Raw genomic sequence first — 24,282 nt, 5'->3', positions numbered from 1 at the left:
AAAGGAAGAGAGACAAGAAACAGAGAGGACTAGGGCTGCTAGCCATCTAGTTGACCGGAAACGACAGCCAGCACAAGCCTCTGGGAAGGAAGGTCTTGAGGGTTTGTCAAAGCCTGAGACATTCACCTACTCTTCAGCCTGCTGATGTTTTGCTGGCTGCTGCTATTTTTATTATTTTATACTCCCCTAGGGCCTATTTGCCCTTGCAATCCTTGAGGCTGCCAGATTTCTCCAAATATCCCACTTTCTGTAATGCAATGTCAGATAAAACCTAGGGTTTGGACAGCCCCACAAAGCAGCACAGACATCAGTAAAGGAGAACTTGTCAAGCTCAAGTTGCAACAGAACCTATATAACCACAGCAAGGAACCTGCTCCTGTCCTCACAACCAACCATCTTTGCAGACATGGCCAATCTGCCCCAATGGCTTTGAATGGCATCTTTCTCTGCAATTAGCCCCACTGGGTATGTGAAGCCACTGAAGAGTAACTTCAGTGCCAAAACACCTTCCTATTAGATTAAGCATATGCAAGAAACCTGAACAAGTACTTCAAGTAATTGGAGTATTTCCTGATCAAGTCTCCCAATTAGCAAGTTCTACACAACATTACACTTGTGGAACCTAAACCCTAGATTGCCTTTGATGTGATCTAAGGTATAGTGGGAAAATGCATTTGTCACAGATCTACACCAATAAATAGATAGTACATTGAGGTGAAAAAAAAACAGCAATGAAAAAACACAGCAATTTGATTGCCATACGTGCTGTCCCATGCACAGCTATCAGCAAGAGGTCAAATGCTTTTGCTGAATGGCAGGTTTTGGCATTTTAGATGTGTGCTTAACTGGGATGCTGAGACCAGCAATGGGAACAAGCAGAGACATGTCAGAGAAAATGACTTCTCTCCCACATCAAGTAATGCTGGGAGAAGCATCAGAATCTCTTTGTCAGCCTGCCAGGGATAACTACCTCCTCCAGCATCAGGGAGAATCTCTCATGCTATTGTTTTCAAAGCCCTTATCATGCATAGCCCATGGCAACTACATAGGAAAGGGTCTTCGTGAGCTCTGCCCACAGAGGAAGATGGGACAGATACTTTTGATAAGCACTTTGGCAGCAGGTCACTTTGAAACCAATATACAAGGCCTAAAAAAAGTGACATCAACTTACATAAGGTGATAAATGCTGAGGCTGTCAGCTAAGCAGGTACAGGCTTGCATGCAGGCAAGAAGTGGATATTTTTATCTGAACTGATGATCTTTCTTGCCTGCGTGTTTTGTTGGATTGTTTGTGTGTGTCTGTACATTTTGCCTTTCCAGCAGTCCATTCTCTGCATGGTATGAAACGTGGGTGTCCAACCTTTTGGCTCGTCGAAGCCAAACTGAGTGAAAAGAAATTGTCATGGGTCATGTAGAAATTATATAGTATAGTTAAAGTATACAAGTAACAAAAGCTCTTTTAATTGTTTTTATGTTTTTGTTTTTTTTTTTTTTTAATATATATTTTTTACTTTAAAAAAGGGGCAACAAAAACAAAACTAACAGCTTGGGCATATATGGTATACACAAAATCTCCTTGTCCTGCCCCTCCAATGTACAAGTCTTCAGACACTTGTCCCTTCAAACTTTTAATTTGTTTTTGTCTGTTTAAAAGTCCCAAAATTCATGCAAATACAGACAATCACTTCAGAAATGCCTTATCAGTTGTAAACGCAATTTGAAACAAAGTCAAGCAAAGAAAGAGATGGGTAAGGCATCACTAAGACAGTTTCACACCAAAAAAAAATTATCCATCTGTTTCTTCTCCATGGCTTTCAGCACGCAGTTGCACCTCATAAAGCAGCTCTTCCAAATTGTGCTCATTATCACACTACATAGAGACCCAGGTTGTGTTGTCAGAATGGTATTTATGACACATGCTTATGTGGATCCAGATTAGCATTCTGCACAATGAAAAGGATGGCACCATCTTGTCTCCTCTGTCTGGGTACTTAGTTTAATATCACAACCCGGTCTGATACAAGACTCAATGACATTATGGCTGAGTGAATTTATGACTGGATACAGCAACTAAACTTGAAAGAAATCCTTCTCTGGGTGCAACACCTCCACAGACATTAAGAATGGTAGACGCCCAGGCCTTTTCTTTCAGTAATCTCAGCAATTAACTTTGTCAGCTGATTATGGTAGCACCATCTACATTTACTTCCTGGAAATAGTTGTCTTAGAATCACGAAATCATTTAGCTTAGAAAAGGTCTTTAAGTTCAGCAAGTCTAAAATCAACCTGACCTACCAAGTCTTATCATGAAGCCACATCTGTTAACTCACATCTTTTAATCACCTCCACTGACAGGGACTCCATCACTTCTCCCTGAGCAACCCATTTCACATTAGTGTATTAACAAAATCTTAAACAACAGCTTAAACACTAAGAGCAAAATCAGGCTATGAAATCAAGGCTAAAATATTTCCACTACATAAACTCTTAACAGATATAAATAATGAGGCTGTTAATCAGTTCTACTTCCATTGCCATCAAAAATTCAAAGATCAAGGGCTACAACATACATAATAGGTAAAGCCCTGAGAAAGTAAGGCATAGTATACTTGTACATGCAAACTATAGCTGCTTGAGTTTTAGCTTGTGTGTTAATCATCTTCGTGTGCTAGAACTTAACTCAGAGCACATCTCTAGTCTCACGGTACTTAGTATTCAATGACCTTCAACAGAGAGCAATTCCTCTGCATTGCTGCAGAGATGAGCTGAGATGCTGATTAGTCTTGTGTGCCCAGGACACTTCTTCATCCTTGTATGCTGAATGCTGCTCCACTAATCAAACCAAAACTTGGTTTGGACACCATCTAACTACCCCACACGTTGTTTTCTGCTGACCACTTCCATCCAGTAAATCCCATCTCCACTACTGTCATCAAAACTGACTTGAAAACTTTTCTTGACTTACAAAAGAAAGTATGCAGCTTAAAATGAGAACTGTCAACATTAAAACTTTTGCAGACAAATCTCAAGAAACTCAAGCATGAAAATTGCAACTCATTATGTGCAATTATAATAATTAATTCCTAGGCAGCCTTTCAATTTCTGTCATCTGACTCTTTCAGCCAACTTTGCCCCTTCTCTTTAAGGCATGGCTAAAGAACACTTTGGAGATCCAAGTGTCTTTTGGCATTTGGTGCACAGAGGCTCATACTAAGATCAACTCCTAGCTAAAAATACAGACATAATTAGAGGCAGGGAACAAAACTGGACATCGCATGGAAACCTGATCTCAGTTTTATCGGTGGGGAAGCTAATGTCACTTAAGTCCTTTAATGATGTAAAGTGATTCTTCCTGGCATCTTCATTTCTCTGAACTTGCTGAGTTAATAGTGTGACTTACTCAGTATTAAGCCATCTGACGAGAGCTGGAGAAGCAAAGTTCAGTATCTCCCACATTAAGCACAATATATCATCTTATATCCAGAGATGAGGAAGCAGACAACCTTTACAAGCAACCTGAGAGTTACTCTATGAAGGCAGTATCCGATTAACTGTGTCCTATTACCAGTGATGCACCACTGGGGTAGATAGAGTGAGGTTAGGTAACTAGCTGTAGTATACGTTTTTATTCTGCTTTTAGGCTGCACCTAAAGCATGTATAAAGGACAGGAAGCTAGAGGGGACACATCATCTTCCTGGGCTGTAAAACATTAAGCAGGAGCCCTAAAACATGGCCTAAGTACAAAAAATATGTATTGTTCACAGGGACAATCTCCAGTGATTGCCACTTTTCCCTCTGTCTCTTTCCCCTAAATATTGAGCAACAGATTACACCACTGCTGTTCTGCTTTACAAAAAAAAAAAAAAAAGGAACAGACGAGCTGTTGTAAAAAGTGTCCAAACACACAGTAATCTCTCTCCCTTCCTTTCTGTGAATCTAGCCGAATATGTCAATTTGCTTTTCTTAATTGCTTTTTGTTTATTTCCCAAAACATTTCTCCTTGTAAGAGCTGCTGACACTCTGCTTTCATTTTTCAGAGGCTGCCTATTTTCTCAGTTTTAACCCCTTCACACCAATGCCATGTCAATTTGTCAATGTGATGGCAATGTGAGCTTCCATGGTTCTAACAGATAGAAGGGTCTGCTCACTGCTGCTCCCACTTCTCTGTGACATGTCAAGATGTGTCCAATATCCCCTACTCTCAACCCCCCAGTAATGTGGTTAGCATAACCAATGCTATATTAGAAGGCAAGGAGCCATAATGTGTAAGCAGGCTGATGGTTCTCTTTCCAGCACCAGGGTGCAGGACACCTGTTAACAGCCATGATTCCAACTGGCTTTGTGATTAAGCCCATCAGCATTATCAGAACTCAGATACTAGGTTGCCAGGATACAGTGGCACCTGTTATGGTGCAAGGAAGCATAACAACACATAAAGTATTGTCTATAAAAATCAAGCAGCAGCAGGTTCTGGGACTTGAATTAGAGCTGTTGCTGGATGATAACTTTCATGATCTCTCTGTGATCACAGATACTTCTACTGCAATCGCTTCCTCTTGAGAACCGAGTGACTTATGCTGTTTTCTGTACACAGCTTACTTTATTATTCTATCACATACTGATTATTAAGAATTTAAGAATTTGACCCAAACTGCAGAAAATCCAGATGATTTAAGAGTCTAGAATCATCACAGAATCATAGAATGGCTTGGTTGGAAGGAAACCCAAGGATCATCAAGTTCCAAGTCCAACCTCCAGATCTGGCACTAGACCAAGTTGGCCAGGGCCCCATCCAACCTGGCCTTGAACACCTCCAGGGATAAAGCCTCTCCAGGCAGCCTGTGCCAGCACCTCACCACTCCCTGTGAAGAATTTCCCATTGAAATCCAATCTAAACCTTCTCTCCTTGAGTTTAAAACCATTCCCCCTTCTCCTATCACTATCCATCTGAGCAAGAAGTTGATTCCCCTCCTTTTTATAATCCCCTTTTAAATACTGGAAGGCTAGGTAACTAAGAACTCCAGAAAATAAGAAAGCTGTAGTAAAGAGTAAAAAAACTATGTAACAATAAGCTCTGCCAATTGCTAGAAATTGCAAAAAACAAATTGCTCTGATTTTTATTACATATAAATTACTTCAGAGCTCTAATAATAGCACAGCCCTATGGCCAGTCTTTGTTATGACACAGAGCCCTAGAAGAACCTGCCTATCTCCGTAGACTTGAGTGACACATAGTCAACGTGTAATGAATTTGTGGCTTCTGCCAGAGTTGGTCTTGGCAATCCTTAGCATCCCCATCTCCCTGTAACAACTTCTTACAATTTCTGCGGCAGGGCTGTCACTACATCAGAGAGGGACAAAACCATCTTAGGTTAGTTGAAATGTTTTCTCCATTCGCCAGGGGAAGCAGGAGAGATTGTAAAGATCCACTGTACAAATCCTCACGATAAGAAGGAAGACAGGCAGTAAGAGTAGGAAACTTCAAACATAAAAATAACTTACTAGGTTGAGCCAGTGCACTGAGTTACATGTGCTGGAGTAAAGTCCAAAAGGCCATTTCCTCTGAGGTCCAGGAAGCTGGACTCAATCTAGAAATGGACTGTCTAGACTTGAGACTGTTGTTAGAGAGGATCAATGGTCTCCATAGGAAAACATAGTCTCCATAGGAAAACACTGTGGATGATAACTGCATCACTGACAGATTAAGGGTTTGATTTGTGCAGATGTAAGTGCTTAAGTGTCATACAGCTTCTCTGTGCATGAGGAAATGAGGTTGGCTGTCCCAGAAGTTAATCACAGCCTCCTTCCAACAAAAAGGTGTCAGTCTCTTTTCCTCAGGTAGTAAGTGACAGAACATGAAGAAATGACACCAAGATGGGCTAAGTGAGGTTCAGATTGGATGGCAGGAAGAATTTCTTCACAGAAAAGCTGTCCAAGCATTGGAACAGACTGCCCAAGTCAGTAATAGAATCTGCATCCATCTAGTTATATTTAAGAGATGCAATTACATGGCACTAAGGAACATGGTTTGGTAGTGGGACTCAGTGGGTCAGGTTGATGACTGGACTTGGCGATCTTGAAGGTCTTTTCCAACCTAAATTAGTCTATAACAGATACAGCCCTGCACTGCCATGGAAGAAAGCTGGGAGCATTTTCATGTCTTTTGCATCCCTGGGAGATGCATAAACAGGGACAAGAAGGAAACACTCCAACAGACACTGTAACAGTGCTGATGCTTGCCTAGACTGCTGCAAAGCTTTGAATTCCATCTGGTCTTACTCCCTGCTGATAAACCCTGCTCCCTGCCTGCTTAGTGGGAACACAGGGAGGCAGCTGGTGTCCCTGCCCAACCCGGCTCTGAGAGGGCAGGCAGTGCCAACACACAGGGGTGCATCAACAACCTGAAGATGGAAGACAGTAATTGCATTGCCACCATTTTTCTGGCAATATCTGAAGCATGAGTAAAGAAAACCCAAAGGTTTAGTTTTGCAGTTGTTGATAAGCAGCAGCACTTTTTGTCACTGATGAATCCTAGAGAGAGAAAAAACACAAGGGAATTCTGCTGCTGCTTTAAGAACATGCTACCTACTTGAGTCCCTCTTAGAGAAGCAAGCTGAAAAGTGTGCCTGGATGGCTGAGAGCAGAATGCAGCATATAACTAAAAGTCTTTTCTTAGTTTTAATGCTGATGAATTAAGCAACAGACAGTATTGTAAGTAGTCCCTCCAGACTGAGTGATATTTACACAAGAAAGAACAAGGACTTCTTCATTAGTTATACATGGTTTTCATATAATTGATTTTTCATTTTCCTGTAAGCCCTGACAAGGCTTTAGATTAAAAAGGTATTATTGGCTGCTACTACTAATTAGCAACATGCAAGCACCTTTAATGGCCTGATTCTTGAAACTCTGAGGCCCACAAGTAATGAGATTTTAATGAGACTGTACTCAAAAATGAAATCAAGGAGGTGTGTTTGTCTTTGCAGAACTGCATCATAGAAGAGCCGAGAGCATCTTTTCATTGGAAAAAAACCAGCTAGATTATTTAACAGCAGCAGTTTCTTTATCCAAAACCTTGGAGATACTGTTACTAAAAATAATTTTAGAAGTCCTGCTATAAATCAATTATGAAAGACCTGTAATCCAGTAAACTTTACTTTCAAAAATGAGAAGGTTTACAAGAGGGCAATTCTCAAGTACAGAGCCTTAGATTTGCCAATTCCCTGTGGAATTCTATTGTCACAGTCTTTAGGGCAGGACATGTTTGGAAGAGTTTATCCTGTTCTCAGCTGACTGTCTCAGACCAGCGAGATGAACTGCACACAGGAAACATTTGTCCCACTGAGTGCAGAGAATCTTGAGAAAGAGGACAATCCAGAGAACAATGTTCCATGTTACAAGCAGAATATAAATTAAGGGAATTAATAATAAATTAATTGCACTCCGGAAGAACCAGCATCTGTCCCCCTCCTGGGGAAGAGGATCTACACAGGATGCTTCAAATCAGCTGAAGCTGGAGACATTAATCCCCCTGTAGAGTTTGCAAGGGTATCAGCCACCAGAGCATAGCTTGAGAATTTTCTTTCTTTGCAAAGAGAGAAAGAGGTTTCAAAGGGGAAGGTTGCAAAGCATAAAGAGTGAGAGCTCTCCAACTTCCCAGTGTCTCAGGGCCAGTTTGGGAATTTTTCTCCATGGAAGAATTAAGTGCTTGATGACATTGCAACACACTGTCATATGCCTATTGATGATTTACTCCTCTTTCTTTTCCACAAGGGCATCTTGGTGCAACAAGGGCCAAATAAATCCCTTGTACCAACACGTTACCAGAGTTAAGTTTGATCTTATGCTTTTAGCAAGAAAAGGTATAAGTAGCCTGTGTAGAATTCCTTTGCTGTTTGTGACCCTTCAGATGTGCTAATAGCTCTACTGCCATTTGGTGCTCTAGCCCTGCCTAACTAGATGAGCACTGGCTCAAGGCAGGGACTGTTTGAGTAAGATTACTGCTCTGGCTGGGATTCTAGATGCTATTAGCTTACATACCATTACTAAAATATCATGCAAGATGAGAAACAAATTCAACACAGAACATTAAACTTTATAAATAACCAGCTTCAGTATGCATCCGAACCACAGAAAAAGGAATAACATCACTGGCAAGTACAACGTTGCTTAGCGCATTCTAGCCAATCACTGCTTCAGTTCTAATCCTCGCTGATCAGTGCCCTCCTCTCACCTTGATCTGTTACAATCAATGCTGCATCCATCAGATATCATTAGCACATCTCCCAGGTTTCTAGTTTCCTGCACAAAAGCTGTTTTGGTGGGCTACTCTTACACATACAATTTATTCCTTAAAAATAACACAAGACCTCCTATGACAATGTTTCCTCTCTAGTTTTTGGTACTTCTAAGTTCCAGCTTTGTGAAGTATCTACCACAGTACAACACATTCCATAGAGCAGTGTATGTTATCAACTGCAGATGACAAAGAGCACACAACCATTTACTGAATAGGTCACAGATATCATAAGATACTGCTCTTGTTAAACTCTTCTTGTCCTTCTCAGGGCTCTGAGGGACCTTGGGAAGGGTCTTTATTGGGCCACTGCTAATGGCACAAGGAGCTAGGTGACCATACATTGGACTGGAGAACAGAGAGAGATAAGAATTCTAACACCCTCTCTTTTTTTTTTTTTTTTTTAATACAAGAAAAGCTTCTGGGAAATGATTCCAAAATTCTTTCAAGCAGCATCCAGGACAGAGGGGAAAACCTACTGGGAGGGAGAGTGGCAATGCTGTACCCTGTTGTAAACATTTTTGCACATTGCCCTCTTAAAGAGGACAGATGTCACAGAAGGGCTCTGACCCATCCACACTTTTGGATAAAACAGACAACTCCATTCATACAGGAAGGAAAGTGAAACTGGAACACAGTTTATTTTTCATCAGCGTTTAATTTGATTTCTATATTACAAGATGCTGTTAGTCTACCAATTCTAATCGTGCTGTTGGCCTAAGTTCAGCTAATAAAGGCCAGAAACTCTTCAGTCTTATCTCTGTAGGTCTATGGTCAATAAAAGCTTAGCACAAAATTATCTATAAGGCAATAACTACAATGAAAGCTAACAAATCAAGAGTCAACAAGCAGCTTAATTCTCACTGTGCATCAATGATACACACAGTCACAATCTGATACGTTCAGTTATGTTAAAAGTGCACTAGTAGGAGGCCATTAGCAGCATCAGACTTAGAGCCACCTCAACTAGTACCATAAGCTACAGAAATCTAGCTAAGGACATAGCCCTGTGAAGAACCCTAAGATTCTTAACGGGGTTAAGCCGTGCAAGCAGGCACTGCATGCAATGGCACAGGAGCTTTGTGCGTTTTGGCTTCTTCTTACCAAGGCTTCCTAACCAGGGGAGGGTGGACTGCAGAGACGTGCAGACACCAGCAGCAATCTGGGGAACATTTAGATAATACTCAAACCAATGTCATGCTCTTAGACAGCTCTCCAGCTGAGATAGCTGCAGCACAGGGGCAGCAGATGGCTCTGCTCTGGTACAATGTCCCTTTGCATTATTAGAGTATGCAGTGATGTGCCTCAGGCAGCTGTCCATCTTTCCCCAAGTACAGAGGAGTGTCATGCTCAGGTCCACAGCAGCAATCAGTAGATAGAAACTGGAGTGAAGAATAAACGGGGGTAACAAACACAAATTCTTCCCCCAGAAGTGGTAGGAGCATGACTGTTGTGCCAGGCACACTACAGAAGCGATGTTCGAAGCCAAACACCATTATTCCCCCCAAAAAATGCTACAGTTCCATTCAAAAGAAAAAACCACCAACTCCTTTGTCTACTAACATAACTCTGGAACAGACCAAGCACAGAGAAGGCAGTGAACTACGTTATAAAGATTGGGTAATGAAGCTACTCTGGAAACCATAAGATGCTCATTCAGCCCAAGACTGCTTGGACTAGTGGCCAGGAAGTCAAATTAGTCACCTAATCATTGCTGGCTGCCCCTTTTCACATCTGCAGCTTGTCAAGACACTTCAGAGAGTACCAAGCCCCAGCACCATGTGATATAAACAAGCTGTGTCTAGGCATGCAAGCCAACAGAATCTTCTGCTAATGCATGGTGCCAGCTGCCAGTCTTTCTGGCCTCTCAAAAAAAAAAAAAAAAAGCAACCTAGATTACTCCTGGAGGACTGAGCTTCTGTCATTCTTGGCATCATCAAACACCAGATCTCCTTTGAATTTGATCTAAGCCAGCAGTGGATTGGGGCCTTCTGGAGCCAGATACCATCTGTCAAGCTTATCAGTGTGGTTTAAAATCACAATTAGCAGAGCAGAATGACTCCAGCTGTCAGTTGGAGCACTCCCATGACAACCAGCCTTGGCCGGTGGCCTCCTATCAGATGGTTTTGCTGAGGAACTCACCAGGAGGAGTTGGTGTTGATGATCAAAGGCACTACAATGCTCTCAGTTTATGGGCTTCCTTTCCTAATTTGCAAAGCACATCACACTCATTTGCTGGGATCCCTGCTACCTGCACAGTACTGACGCGAAGGGTCAAGACCACACTCTTGTGATACCCACCTACCCAGATGCCAACGAGAGAACCAGCCTCCTGCCCTTTCATTGCTAGCAGAAACTATGTTGCCATAAGTAGTAGAACAACAATGTGACCTAACGTTTAACTTTATTTCCATTGTGTCCATGTCTGCCCAACTGTCCTTTTTCCCCATCACACTCTCAGTTCTTTCCCACTTCGGCCTTTCAGCACTGACAGAGGCTTGGAAGTAACAAATACTCTGCAGCTAGTAAAAAAAATAAATCAGTATCTGGGTAATGGAGAGAGGTTAAAGAGTACTAATGGAAAAGCAGACCGGATTCAACCTCTTTTCACTCAAAGCTACAGTTGTCTGGTTAGCAGGTAGCTGCCACTCAGCCAGCCAGCATGTGCAGCTTTCTGTCATTCACACAAAGGGCCGCTGGTCCCAGCCCAAAAAGCAAAGGTGTGGTAGCACTGAACGGGGACATGTAAGAGGCAAGGGAAGCAGGGGAATAAAGGAAAGGTGAAGATGCTAGAATATCCTCTGGGAAGAAGGAAAGCAAATTGAATAGAAAGAGAAAAAACAATACACAGAGTGGTGCGGCCTTGGAACAGAGATGCAGGAAAGCGGTGGCATCTCCATTCTTGAAGTTATGCAGCACTTCACCGGAAATGACTTCAGCAACCTTTGAGAGTAGTTGTTGGTTTGGAACAGAGAGATTAGACTAGAAATCCCCAAAGGTTACCTCACATATATATTACTCTGACATTTTTAAGTAGCGTGTGTGCTTCTTTATTCCTTACCCTAATTTTCAGAGCAGATTCTGTTTTGAAGCAGTCTGCCTGACACTCCAGATTTCATGCCTTCTTTTCAAGCAAATTTAACAGAAGAGTTGAAGTTCCAAGAAATGGGGTTCCTGTTAAATCATGTCAATAGGCAACTGAATAAGAGTAAAATCTAAATGAATGCTTAATACTAAGGCAACCATGAGCATTAATATTAGACATAAAAGAAGTTACAGCAAGAATAGGAGAGCCCCAACTAAGGAAGGAAATCTGAGCATTTGCACCTCTTCACACATGGACCAGACACCACACTCCATAAAAATGTCATACACATTGCCTTCAATTGGGTAGACATGGGTCCTCCTTACAACTGATAAGTCAAGACACCATGATGTGAGCTGCTTCATTTTCTCACCAGAAGCATTAATTCTAATTGCCATTATTAATTTACTTCACACAGTGCATTCACTGAGAATGCCTATTCTCACCCAACAGTAAACTCCTGATGCAGAAGAAAATAAGTCCCCACATATTTTACAGTGGGCAAAAGTTGTTTTGTTTTCAATATCATCTCCACAGTGTCCTTTTAAGTTAAAGAGACAATACAGATAATACAAACCAAATAGTCCTGAGTACCTACCTTTTCATACAGATTTGCATTTATTTGCAGAACTTTGAGTTGGGCTTTTATTATACAGAGATTTCAAAGTGTGCTTGTCACAAGAACACAAACTCTGCATTTTAAATGTCAACCAGGAATTTTAGCAATCAACTGGGAAAGGGCCATAGATTAAAACATCATCATAGTCTGAGTAGCAAAATATATCTAGTACAAAAAACAAAAGAAAAAGAGAAAAAAAGTAGTCCCATCTCTGACTCTGAAAAGTCACATTTGAAACTTACTGTCAGAATGTAGAAATTTCAGTTGAAAAATACATAGCAGCGCTTGAACATGTAGTTCACAAGAGACCTTACTCCTTTGTCTATTTCAGATCTTTCCCTTCCTTGAATCTCTGTCCAGATCTACTCTAGAGTCCAGTCAGCTCCAGAATTGCCACAAGCAACCACCACAAACTGCCATGAAAGGGCACAGTCTTCAGCTGGCAAGGACAGTGATGCTGTCAAGAGTAGAAAACTCCCACCCTGATTACAACACTGGCAGCAAAGCTGCTCCAATTGACTTTTTAATGGTGTCCATCTGTAACGTAGTGCAGCGACCTTAAACATCCCCGGTCCAGACTGCTGGCTCTGTGTGACTTGTTTGCTCTACCATTTGGGACTGCTGAGCAAGATCTAAAAGGTGCCACTGCAGACCATATGCTGCAGATACACCGTTCTGCACCACATGACAGCTGCTTTCCTATTAGTGAACCAGGCTGCATTCAAGGCTTCCAGAAACCCACGTGCAGCAAAGACGCATAGGAGAGCAGGAAGAACATCAAGATTATAGTCATGCTACCTTGGCATCTGCACAGATCATTTCCCAATGCTACAATAATCATTCTAATCAAAAGTGATTGCCAGTATACAATTTTAGTTTTGAATGAGAATTACTGTATCAAAGTTGAATCTCATTCTCAATTTGATTTTGTTGGCTCAGCACCAAGACAGGGCAGGATCCAAAAAATGAGAGTTCAATCTGTAGCCAGAGCTTGCATCACCCACCTGTAGTTGAATGAAAGACTCCTAACTTCTATCACTACAGAGTAGACATGAGGAAAACAGATGTGCACCTAATATCTCAGTTTCAGGAATCAGAAGCACATACAAGAAATTCAGCTTCTGGTTTTTCTTCATTAACAAATCAGCATGGATAATGAAGGATTATGACAAGTGAGAAACAATTAACTTTTAGTCAGAGGAAGCTGCTAGAGGTAATGGACAAGTAATCAATGACTTGGTGGTACACACTATTTTGGGAAGACAAGAGTCTACAATTTCTTCTTTTGTCAAGGGCACTGGTTTGGATCCACATCAAGTTCCTGAAGAAACATTTCCACTCTCTTTCTGAAGGAAGTGGTGGGTCTCCAGAGATGGCCTCAATCTGATGTGGGTTTATCTCAGTTCATATTGCCACCATGTGCCACCTGGAATGCACATGGAAATGGTCCCCTCAGGCACTCTACTCTCTAGCACTGCTTTCTGGAGGATGTGAGAAAAATATTGATTCTGTTACTGTGATTCTAGTATAACCTCATCAACCATGTGGTTATCTACTCCTTGGGAAAAATTCTGGGAGTTGAACAGCACTTAAGACAACTGGGATGTAGCAAAAGGAGATCATGTCATTGCTTGAACAACTACAACTTAATGTCCCCCACAGGAAAACTGACATCTGTTCCTAGTCCTCAGAAGTTCAAGAACTTCCTTTCAGCTTCCAGCCAAAGTTTATCTATGACCAGCCTTGCTAGAGACATACAAGCAGTTAGATGCATCTAGGGGCTGATCACAGAGAATCTTACAAATTCTTGTCTCTTCCAGCAGAACTAGATAATTCAATTCACAGAAAACCTACTGGCTTGAACTCCAGAATTACCTCTAGAAACTGCAAGCAATGTCTAGTGGGGGCAGAGCTGAAGCCAAAGCCTGTTTCATGACTCAGTATATAAAAATTCAGGGAATGTCAAGGGAGTAAAAAAAAAAAAAAGTATAATTTTAGGAAAATATTTTAAGAAGAGAAAAAACTGCTGTCTTTTGTGAATTTCTGATGAAATACATAATTCTAGAGGAATTGCTACAGAGGAAAGTGAGGCCCTAGTGCTTCTTCAGTCTGTAAAAGCTGAAGAATACAGGACACTTATCACCTTGCACTCCCAAGTTCAGTATCATTTAACAACAATCCAATGAAAACATTCCCACTTCTCTAAATGCTGCCACCTCCCAGTCATCTCTCTCTCCTACTAGGGATCCTTAAACCAAACAAAAGAACAAAAAAATCTTCAGTTTGCTTGAAAAGGGAATAAAGTCTGTAAAGGTGTTGGCTTTCAACCAGCCCTACTCCTTCCCCTCTTTAACAGCAGCTGTGAAGTCTATCCTGCAAAAGTACTGCAGGTGGCAGAGAACCACAAAATCTGTTTGCATACACAGTGGTCAGAATTGAGCTTTTATTCTTGAAATCTGCCATCCCAAAATTTGAATGCAGTGTCTGCACATACAGCAAGATGTCCTCTGGGCCTAAGTCCAAACTCAATTCTGCCTGACATCCATCTAGTGTCACTCACTGCAATGTTATAATGGACTCACCATGGATTCTAGTTATCCTTGTTTTTATTTCCCTAACTTGCATTTCCAGGTCTCTAATTACATTTTCCTCCAAAATATGTTCTGAAATCTTAACTGCCACTAAGGTCACACTCAGAGGTCTGTGGCTCTCCTGAGAACTCTTCAGCCTCCTCCTGCTTAAGTTTAAGCATCTTTTCAGCTATTCTCTAGGCAGATAGACAATTTGTTAAAAATAAAATCTGATTCTGTGTTGGCAGTTTCGTGAGCCAGATGTTCAGGGTTTTTACAGAGCAAATCAGCTCACCCTTTACCTTCAGTCAGTGTACATCGAAATCCCAAAGTCTGATCCCCTCCTCCAGCACGGGCATTTACTTTGTGCCAATTCATTATCATTTAGAATATTTGCTTTAGTTCAACATTATTAAAAAAATATTCTGAGGCAGAATATCAGGCAACCTGAAATTTATCTCCTGCCTCAATAGCATCATGTCTTTGTTCTCCTTTCATTTAGAAAGGGGTGAAGCTTAGACTACCAGCATCAATCTTTTCTCAAGGTCTAACCCAGAATGACTCTTGGCAGTCCCCTGTACTTCCTGATGTTTCATCTGTGAACTCACCAATTAGTTTGTAACCTCAGTGCTTGCTTATTCCTTGTATGTCTCAAGACAGACAGTGATGTTCTTTCCTCAACTGTTCTCCCTTTCCCCGTGATGCAAATTCCTAAATATTGTATCCTGCTCCCAAGCTTTGGCCTCTTTGTGCTTCTTCCTCCTTCTAAATTAGGCTGGATTAACCCATGATTACACTTTAAAAGGTTATTTATTTCTTCTGATCAATAGCTTTTTCTTTTGCTTTAAAAAAAAAAAAAACTTCACTCCCTTCCCAAATGCTACTGAGATAGCTTCATTTCTCATTCTTTTATTGAGGATTTGACAAAGAAATCGATGAGCTGTCACAAATAGTATTATTTGTGTCCTTCCACTGTTAGCATCTGTTGTTCTCCAGACTATTGCCAGCCACTTAAAATATCTTCTCCAAAAATAGCCAGAGATTTTGAGTAATATTATCGCATGTGTTGGTTAAAATCCAAACCTGACCCTGGGAGGCCCAAAGCAGACCTTCCTACATGCCCACCTCTCTAATGTAGATAAAATGTCTTATCTACATTACACCTTGCTAGCACTAACCAAAGTGCTGATGCTAAAACAAAGCCTTACCCACACTGCATTTTCTGGTCAGCATGCGCCACTCAGGACTGCATTTTCTAGAGATGCCTTCATCCCCTAAGAATCTAGCATTAGTTACTTTGATTTTTCTTTTCAGTTGTTAGACAACAGCTGTGCTGGGCAAGAATAGCAGTCTGAAAACCATCACTTCGGCATAATTACGTTCCCATTCAGGGCCAAGAAGAAGCAGCTTGATATTCAAGACAGCGCTGTCATCCATCATGGTTATGACAGCAGCAGCCTTAGTGCTTGCCCTACAGCTGCTGGCATGGGCACTTCACAGATTGAGGCAACATTCAGATCTTGCAGGCACAGCACTGATACTGCAGGCAGACAGAGGCCACATTGCCACTGTAATTCAGTGTCAGGAGTAGGCCATAGCCAGGTAGGTGCCATTCTGACTTCAGCACATCTTATGCACGATCTGCTGAATAAATTAACTTTGGGGGTAAGTACCTATCCCTCTTCAGCAAAGTGCTGTTCTAAATCGCAGGAAGACAAATTTCAACTCAAAAGGTTGCCATATAGCTTATTTACAGTCTCCTAATTACATTTTTATATTTAAAGTAATAAATTAAACATTAAAGATTTATGAAAGGACACATTAGTAATTTTCCACTCCATACCATCAAAGATTTTTCATCATTAATCTGTCCTTTAACATCAAATCTCAAGCAAATTCACCCATTACTTTTACATTTACTTAGATAACAATATTAATTTCTTTTAAATTGAAAATCATTTTGCTTTTCAACTTTCCATTTAAATTGTAAAATCCCTAAAGGCACTTGTTTATCTTTTTTCCTGAATACGTTACTCACATTTGCTTAATAAATGATTTTAAATGTGTTGAGCTGCAGAATAGCTACAAGAATCAAAAGTTAATTACTTGAAAATTCTAAGGAACTTTTCTTCTAAAATTCCTAACTGAATACACTGCCCCAAATTTCACCTTTACGTATTTTCAACACAAGAACTTTTGATTTTCCAAATTGCATACATTATAATGTGCAGGAACTTCCACGTAAAATGACACTGACCAGAGAGGGGAAGTTCATTGTTTCAATGTGAACATTCCCTCTAACAATGGAATAACAGCAGAATAGCTAGTAAAATCCTAATGGTAGTTGGGCATCTTTTCACCTCTGAGGGTACAGTCTTTTCAGTGATGTAGTTTTGGCCAAGAAAGTTGATTGTGGAACAGGCATCTGATCATGTTTTTCAAAGAACCACTTTAAAAATCCATGGAGTCTCCCTTCTGCTAAGAAGACTGGATCAGAAAGATAAGCATCACCAGCCAGAGGGACTTACTCCATCTCAAGCTGGTTAGTCATGGCGTAGACGTACCTGCCTGCAAACACTTAATAATTTCAGGTTATTATCAAATCTCTATGAATCCCAACAGAGCAACTCTTTTCTCTGCCTTTTTTCCTCTCATTTTGTACCAGAAACAAAATAATTTTTTAAAGAAAAATCTAAACCCTTAATGTAACAAAATCACAGTTCTGTTAAATAAGCTAAGCACATTTTAGCTGCTATTTAGCCACATATTATCATAACCTCATTAGAGCCATCTTTGTAATTTTAGTAATGTTGCCAGCATAACCTTCCAACTGTATCTGAAATTGAACTAAGCACAGTGATTTGGAACACGCTCCTTGCTCCACACAATTGTAAGAAGTGGATGTTACCTGCCCTTATTACAACAACAAGCATCACATTCAAGTTAAAATAAAGTCTTCAGTGAGAGGCTCACTCACCTGTAGACAGGGCTTCAGAACTAAGGGAAAGCCAATACAGATGATCTTCCAGCCCATTCCCAGGAACAAGCAAGTTTTTTAGGTTAGTGTGTGGAACTTGTACCATGCAAACCTATGTCCCATGGTTTATTTTGCCATAAGCCTACAAACATGACATAGGGTTACAATTTAGCAATGTACCTGCAAATTTATGTTTATACAAGCCACATTTACATCTCTATTTCTTTTCACATTCACCTCTAATTATTCCCAAATATTCATTTTTTTGTCAAGCTCTTCACAATTGTGAGGCTGCAGTTGTCTCATGCTGTTACTAACTCCAAGTCAAAGCAGTAAGAGCAGTATAAAATCAGACCTTTTCCCTTCCCCTTGAGGGAAGAGTGCTGTTCAAGGGAAATGCTAAGTGATAAAAAAAATAGACTGATGGAACCAATAACTTTTTAATTAATTACCATAAAATAAGAAATAACACAAGTTCATAATAAAAACTTACATCCATTGTCAACCACCCTCTCTAATGCAAAACCAAGAGAGGGGACTCCACAATGAACTCTCACCTTCCCAAGGCACCAAGCACTATTCTCCTTATCCCATGCTCATCCCTACCCAAAATACCTTTACCTTCAACTGCTCTTCAACCTGAGACAAGGAAAGATCTGCACTCAGGCAGAGCAAGTCAGAGAAGACTTGAGGATAGGGGAAAGCTTATGGCATGCAGGCACCTGCATCCAAACATCAGCCTCGTTGCTTGATTAGTCTCAACTAATTAACCAGCTCTTCAAGCCTCCCTCTCAATAAAGTCTGGCACAAATATTTTGCTTTGTTTTACTCTAGGACGCTCCAAGAAGCTATTAAATTCTGTCTCTATAGTCTACATAAAAAAAATAGACAAAATCCCAGTGCTTGAAATCAACAGGAAGCCTGTCATTTCTTGTCAGAAGTTAATATAAAATGACTCTTTCAGGTTTCAAAATCAGAAGTGAAGTGATATTGAAGCGTAAGTGAAAGAGTGACAGTATTCAGGGGAGGAGGAAAAAAACAACAAAACCAGCCAATTTGGGCAGTAAGAATTGATACAATGTTCCTGTGCGACAGCAAAAGAAAATCAGTTTTTATGAAACTCAACTGTAGCTTCCTCATTCCAATGCAGGACATCTCAGTACAGCCTTGATGAGAAGCACCTGATGTACTGCCTGCACCAGATACAGTAGTGCTCAACTGAGCAATCTTATCAACTAGTCTCCTAGCTCTTTAGATACTATGGTTGACCTTCAGGAAAAGAGTGCAGTTAAGCCTTAAGTTCCCTTTAATGGTAATTTCACTGTAGATTAGGACACCTATAGGGGTTAGTACTTGGAGGCAGCAGTCAGCTTGAATCACTCAGGGCTCTCTGGAAATTAACTGCATGATTGAACCCAGCTCTAAACCTCACATGCTAAAACAGCTTGTTGTAAAACAGCACATGAAACAACAGCCAAAAGTTTTAGAAGTCCACGAGCAAATAAACAAAAAGTAGAGAAATGAAAGGAGTAAGTAGACACTCAAGATGTGACCCAATATATATTTGCTTGTAAATAAAAACTGATGTCTTAAGAGCACACAGGATCTTTTTCAGAGAGCTTGCATTGCTTTTCAGTTCAACAAGACTGAGACACATTGCCCTAAACAAATCTTATTTATAGTGTCTGATGTCAGGGTAAAGAAAACATAACAGATGCATACAACATGCTTTTCAAAGACCCTTTAAGCCACAGCTCCTATAGTGCAAATTTTATGTGAACTTCCCATGGTGACACGCAGTTCCCCATTCAGATGGGCAAGTGAGGGTTAAAAAAAAATTCCCTTTCAGCCCTACTGGGTGACCACTGGTTTGGAAAACAACCTCCTATAGAACTGCTGCTTCATGCAGTAAGAATCACAAATTATTAAGGGGCTTCTGTTATCTCACTCACCACTACTTTGTCTTACCTCTGCTGCTTTTCAATCTTGCTCACAATGACAGCAATTTCACTAGTAATATTCCCTCACTTAAAAATCGTTTCTCTCTTGCCTGATGCTGCAAAATACTCATAACCCAGAGAGAGGGTAAGGACTAAGAGCACAGGAGAATCAGCAATACTGTTAGCATGCAAGTCATCAGCATTACCCTTTCAAACCTATGTCTACTCCAATAGGCAAGAGATTCCCAGTGGGATTTTCAACAGTTCTGAGGTCGTCTCAAGACACTTGCTTGCATTTTTTTAAACATCTAAATACCTCTGGAAATCCAAGCTGTGTGTCCTAAGTACCATTATGAGTACAACAGAATATAAGAATTTTAAATCTAAATTTCCTTACATGTGAAACAGATGTTTGAAAAAGTTTCACTGAAAATCAACCACAGTCCTCTAATGGTTTAGGCAAGTTCTAAGTGCTTACTACGTTGTTTTGAAAATGCCAGTGCATTTCCTATTATCTCTCTCCAGTGCCCAATGCATTTTCTGCACAGCCCCTCAAACCAAAGAAGTGTTAATAATATACTCTGACTCATATGGTTGATTTCAGTTCTGTTACGTCGCTTCTCTGAACTGGAACTTAGTGACCTATTACTGTGAATCAGACACACAGGTAGAGAAAGTCCTTTCCCCAAAAAGAATACTACCTTAGCAGAAATGAAGGAAAAGAAACACTGCAGTAGCAAAAGTCCCCCTATTATTTTATACTACATGTCAGTAAACGGTAAGTAGACAATCTATGATGATTAGTCAACATTAGAATTGCCATAGGAATCAACATTACAATTACTTGAATCCATGTTGTATCTTTATGTCACTCTCTCCTCTGTGACTCAAATGCCTGCAATGTTTGCTCAAGATTTATTAGCCTACAAGGGTTATATAATGGTCACTGACACTACATAGCAACGGAGGGATACTGACACACACAGGAATTAAAAACTGATCCACATAGATATTTAAATTTCCAGCCTCTATTAAAACAGCTGGCAATAGGATACTGGATAGGATCCTCAGAAGCAGATCTAAATGAGTTTATTAATGCCCCACATCTCAGCCAGCAAACAGCATACCCAAATGCTAAAATACTTTCCTAAGAAGGCTCCTTCCAAGTGCATTCATCCTGTGCAAAGCACATGCTTAAAGTATTTCTTCATCCAGAAACCATCAACTGATCCAACGTATAGCCAAATCTACAGAAAGGTTCCTAATGAACTAATGGATGCAATATTTAGCATCCCAATGTAAGACAAACAAATCTACAGATGCCTGATGCTTAAAGCAGAGTTCTCAAGCTATGTTCTTCCTCTTCCACTTCTTTGGCACACCGAGTGCAAGGGGCTCAGAAGTATGGCAGAGATCTCTCAGCCTTAGGGGATGCTCACTTTACAAGCTTAACTTTACAGCCAAGAAAAGGCAGAAGGCAATAAACCCTTCATGTTCTGCTTCACCACAAGCTCTTAGAGAACAGAGCTCTCCAAGTCCCTTAAGGACTGCAATGGTCAAAGCAGATACGCACGACATCTCCTCAGTGTCTCCTAACTGCATGTTCAGGTAAAAAAGAGAACCTATGCTATAGGCAAAGCATGACATTATGAAGTACCTGCCCAGAAGACAACAAAAACCATGTAACGCTTGGAGCATGGGGTTGAAACTTGGGCTATCTTCTCCCTAACTACTGTTACAAAAGTCCTCTGAATGTCAGGTGGGTCATCATATTGCCTCGTGCAACCTTGTCCTCCCTGCAAGACTGCAAGCAAGGATCTTGTCATGATCTGAAAGTGCAGATCCAAAGCTCAGAAGGCTCTGTAGATATTGTGCACAAAAATAAGGCTAGTTTGGCCTTGCTCAAACCTGATTTTGCTGGAATCCTGCCTGATAACAGTAACAGTACAGAAGCCCTAACAACTTCATCACTCCAAGCCATGTGGCAGGAGCTGAGAGCCAGGTGTATTGCCCCTTCAGTGTTGAGCACCACCCTCTCAGCCTGGGCAACCACACTTGAAGGCTGCTCTTGTAAGAGAGAAGACTTAAATCCACATACCAGGAATGGGTTTCCTCGACTATGGATGGGCTGTATCCAGCTCCCATTTGTCTACTTATGCCAGATACAGCTTCTGGGGAGGTACTCACTCCTTGCCATTCAGCCCTAACTAGCTTTTATATTATTAAAATTAACAGAACTTCCCACTAGGTTCCTGGTTTCTCACCTACATCCTTGGATGAGGCTTAGTTATAATTATCAATTAATAATGAAGAACAAATAAAAAACAGTTGAAGATAACCTATATGGTTTATCTGAGAGGAAGATGCCAGGTCAGACACGTGAGAAATTCCCCCAGCAAGAAATATTCCATCCTTTCTTATCCATTGCACCCTTCCTCCGTGTTCTCCAACTACATCAGCTGTCCTGGAAGAAAAGCATTCCAGCTCCCAAACACTAAATGAATACAAAAAGCCCTCAGTGGGTGATGGTTTCACCTGCTCCCAAGATTAATGCAGGGAATCAAATGCGTAATCAGAACACCAAAATCTCCCCAGAGAATTAAAGCTAAGTTTATAGGTATGTCTCTGTAAATAAATGAGAGATCCAGGCTATATAGAATAGCAATATGTAATTTTCTCCCCAGAACACAGGTTTAAAGCATACACCTTTCTGATGTGAAGAGAATGTCTATGACCCCAGCTCTGTCTCTTTCCTCCTCAGGTCCTCCAACAAACATTAACTCAAATAGCTTCAAAGAAGAGAATTGTGAAGGGGAGCAGCACGTACTTGTTTAAAGTTAATGTAGCTTCAAGGTTTACTAAGAAAAACAAACAGAAACCCAGAGGGTACATAATTTTTTCTTCTGCAGAAGGGACTAGAGTATATGATTGCTTCCTTTGAAAACATGTTTGTTTGGATTTTTTTTTTTAAGCAATTTTCTGGTACCTTCAAACAAACCTTTAAGTCAATAAGAACAGCCCAACTGTGAAGTTTAGCTGCTTTCTTTTACGCCTCTTCTAAGCACCTGGAACTCCTCACTTGACCCAGATTCTCACAAGCACTTGGCATCTAACGTAGGATCCCCAAAGGCAGCTGATAACTGAATTTTAACTGTAAAACTTAAGTGATTAATTCTGCCACTACCCACATGAAAAGCTGTGACCAGAGACACTCCGCAGTTCTCTGTTCACATCAGCCCATGAAAAGCTGGTTACTGCCAGTGATTCTAGGATAGGAAGGGCTGAAGGCAATAGGGATGGAAAGATTTCTATTGAGAGGTGAGTTCATTGATTTCAAATGCAAGTTTTTCAACACATATCACATGGGAAGGCTTGCAAGATTAGGATTTCAGTCTGCAATGCCTTTGTCTTATGTAAACAGCTCCAAGCCAGGATGGCAATAACTAATGTCCCTAACCAGAAACACTGGTCCAGACTTATGAAATCAGCATTGTGCCCACACTTTCCTTCTGAGAACAGTAGACAGAAAGGACCCAGTGCCAAATGAAAGTGGGAAGTAGGACACAAGCCCTCAAAACAGAAGTAATGGATAAGTTAAACAAGCTTATATATCCAGAAAGCCAAAGACTCAAGTGCTCTGTTTCTTTATTTCCTCTCTCTGGTCAATACCACTCTCTTCAGACTCTGAAACCACCTTTCCCAGCATCATGAAGTCCTCTTTCACTATTAACTCAACCAGAATCTATTCACAAAGGTTAGCAAATGCTAATATAATAACAGAGACAGACATTAAAAACCCCATACTGAACACCATAAAAAAAAAAAAACAACTGTACACCACCAGCTAAAGCAGTAATTCTAGTTTGAAACTTCTTCAAAACTTCTGCTGAGCCAAAAGCAAACTTTTGAGCTCTGAGAAAGCAGATTATATTTATCTGTTGTCTTAATTATTTTCACATCCCTCTGCCCTTGCTAGTTTTATCAGTGAATATCAGTGGAAAAACACAACTCAAACACCACACGAAAGTCTGTTCCTACCATATGTCCAGCTAGTCCAAAACAAGACATGCTGGAAACCTCTCAAGAAACCCTGATGCCGCAGTATTTCTAGCTCAACTTCCAGAACAGGGAAGCTCACATTTCTTAGTCTTCAATACCCACAGGAGGTTGGTGCACAAGAAAGAAGCAACTTCAGATTGCCCTTGCAAGAGCAATAGCACAAGGTCACTGTGATACAGTATGCAAGGAGCTTCTAACTTTTTTCAAAACAGCAATTTGTTGCATTAGTTAATTCAGGCTTTAGATGTTAACAAAAAGGATTCAATGCTCCAAAATGCTATTTCTACACATAATGAAAACCTAGAATCCATTAGGAGAACGTAAAACATTTTACCTATGGACACATAGAGTAAGAGTAAGAGTAGAGTTTGCATGTAAAAATTTTACATTGCCTGTTACACAGAACTCCTCCTCAGAGACTATTCTCTTTCTCATCTTTAAGGATCTGATCATTCCACCCATACAGCCAAAAGCTTCTCCTTTGCAGTTCTGAGAGAGTCAAATAAAAAATATTTTCACCTACCTTAATTCCTGCAGAACTGATTTCAAAAGTTTTCACCATTTAAGTTGAGCAAAGCGAGCAGAAGAGACAATGAAATTTCTGTAAGCACACAAGAAGTGGTCAGTATAGAAGCAATCTTTTATCTACTTGCAGTTCACAGTTTGCATGTTAACTAAAGCTGAAACTTAGGGCACTAACAGGTGCCCTTAATGGTCCTAATCATCCTCACCTGT

General features: G+C 40.6%; 1 protein-coding gene and 1 long non-coding RNA gene across 16 annotated transcripts in view; both read right to left on the bottom strand.

Moving 5' to 3' along the window:
• LOC116231128 (uncharacterized) overlaps positions 1-24,282 on the bottom strand; it is a 196,266-nt gene that overhangs the window by 140,310 nt on the left and 31,674 nt on the right. The gene's annotated exons all lie outside the window — the stretch shown is intronic.
• Positions 1-24,282, bottom strand: part of LOC116231127 (uncharacterized) — a 47,835-nt gene that overhangs the window by 9,513 nt on the left and 14,040 nt on the right. For 5 of the 8 annotated variants that reach the window (XR_016466005.1, XR_016466000.1, XR_016466001.1 and 2 more), the window contains exons 2-3: positions 24,071-24,148; positions 17,549-17,690 (exon numbers count right to left, since the gene is read on the bottom strand). This is a non-coding gene — a long non-coding RNA (uncharacterized LOC116231127). Of the gene's footprint in view, positions 1-8,762; positions 11,472-12,137; positions 13,483-17,548; positions 17,691-24,070; positions 24,149-24,282 lie in introns of those variants that run through there. The other 3 variants (XR_016466006.1, XR_016466003.1, XR_016466007.1) reach the window with 3 other exon arrangements.

Source organism: Phasianus colchicus, chromosome 4 (assembly GCF_987193195.1).
Source record: "Phasianus colchicus chromosome 4, bPhaCol1.hap1.1, whole genome shotgun sequence".
NCBI lineage: Eukaryota > Metazoa > Chordata > Aves > Galliformes > Phasianidae > Phasianus > Phasianus colchicus.
This window is presented reverse-complemented; position numbering and strand designations above follow the sequence as displayed.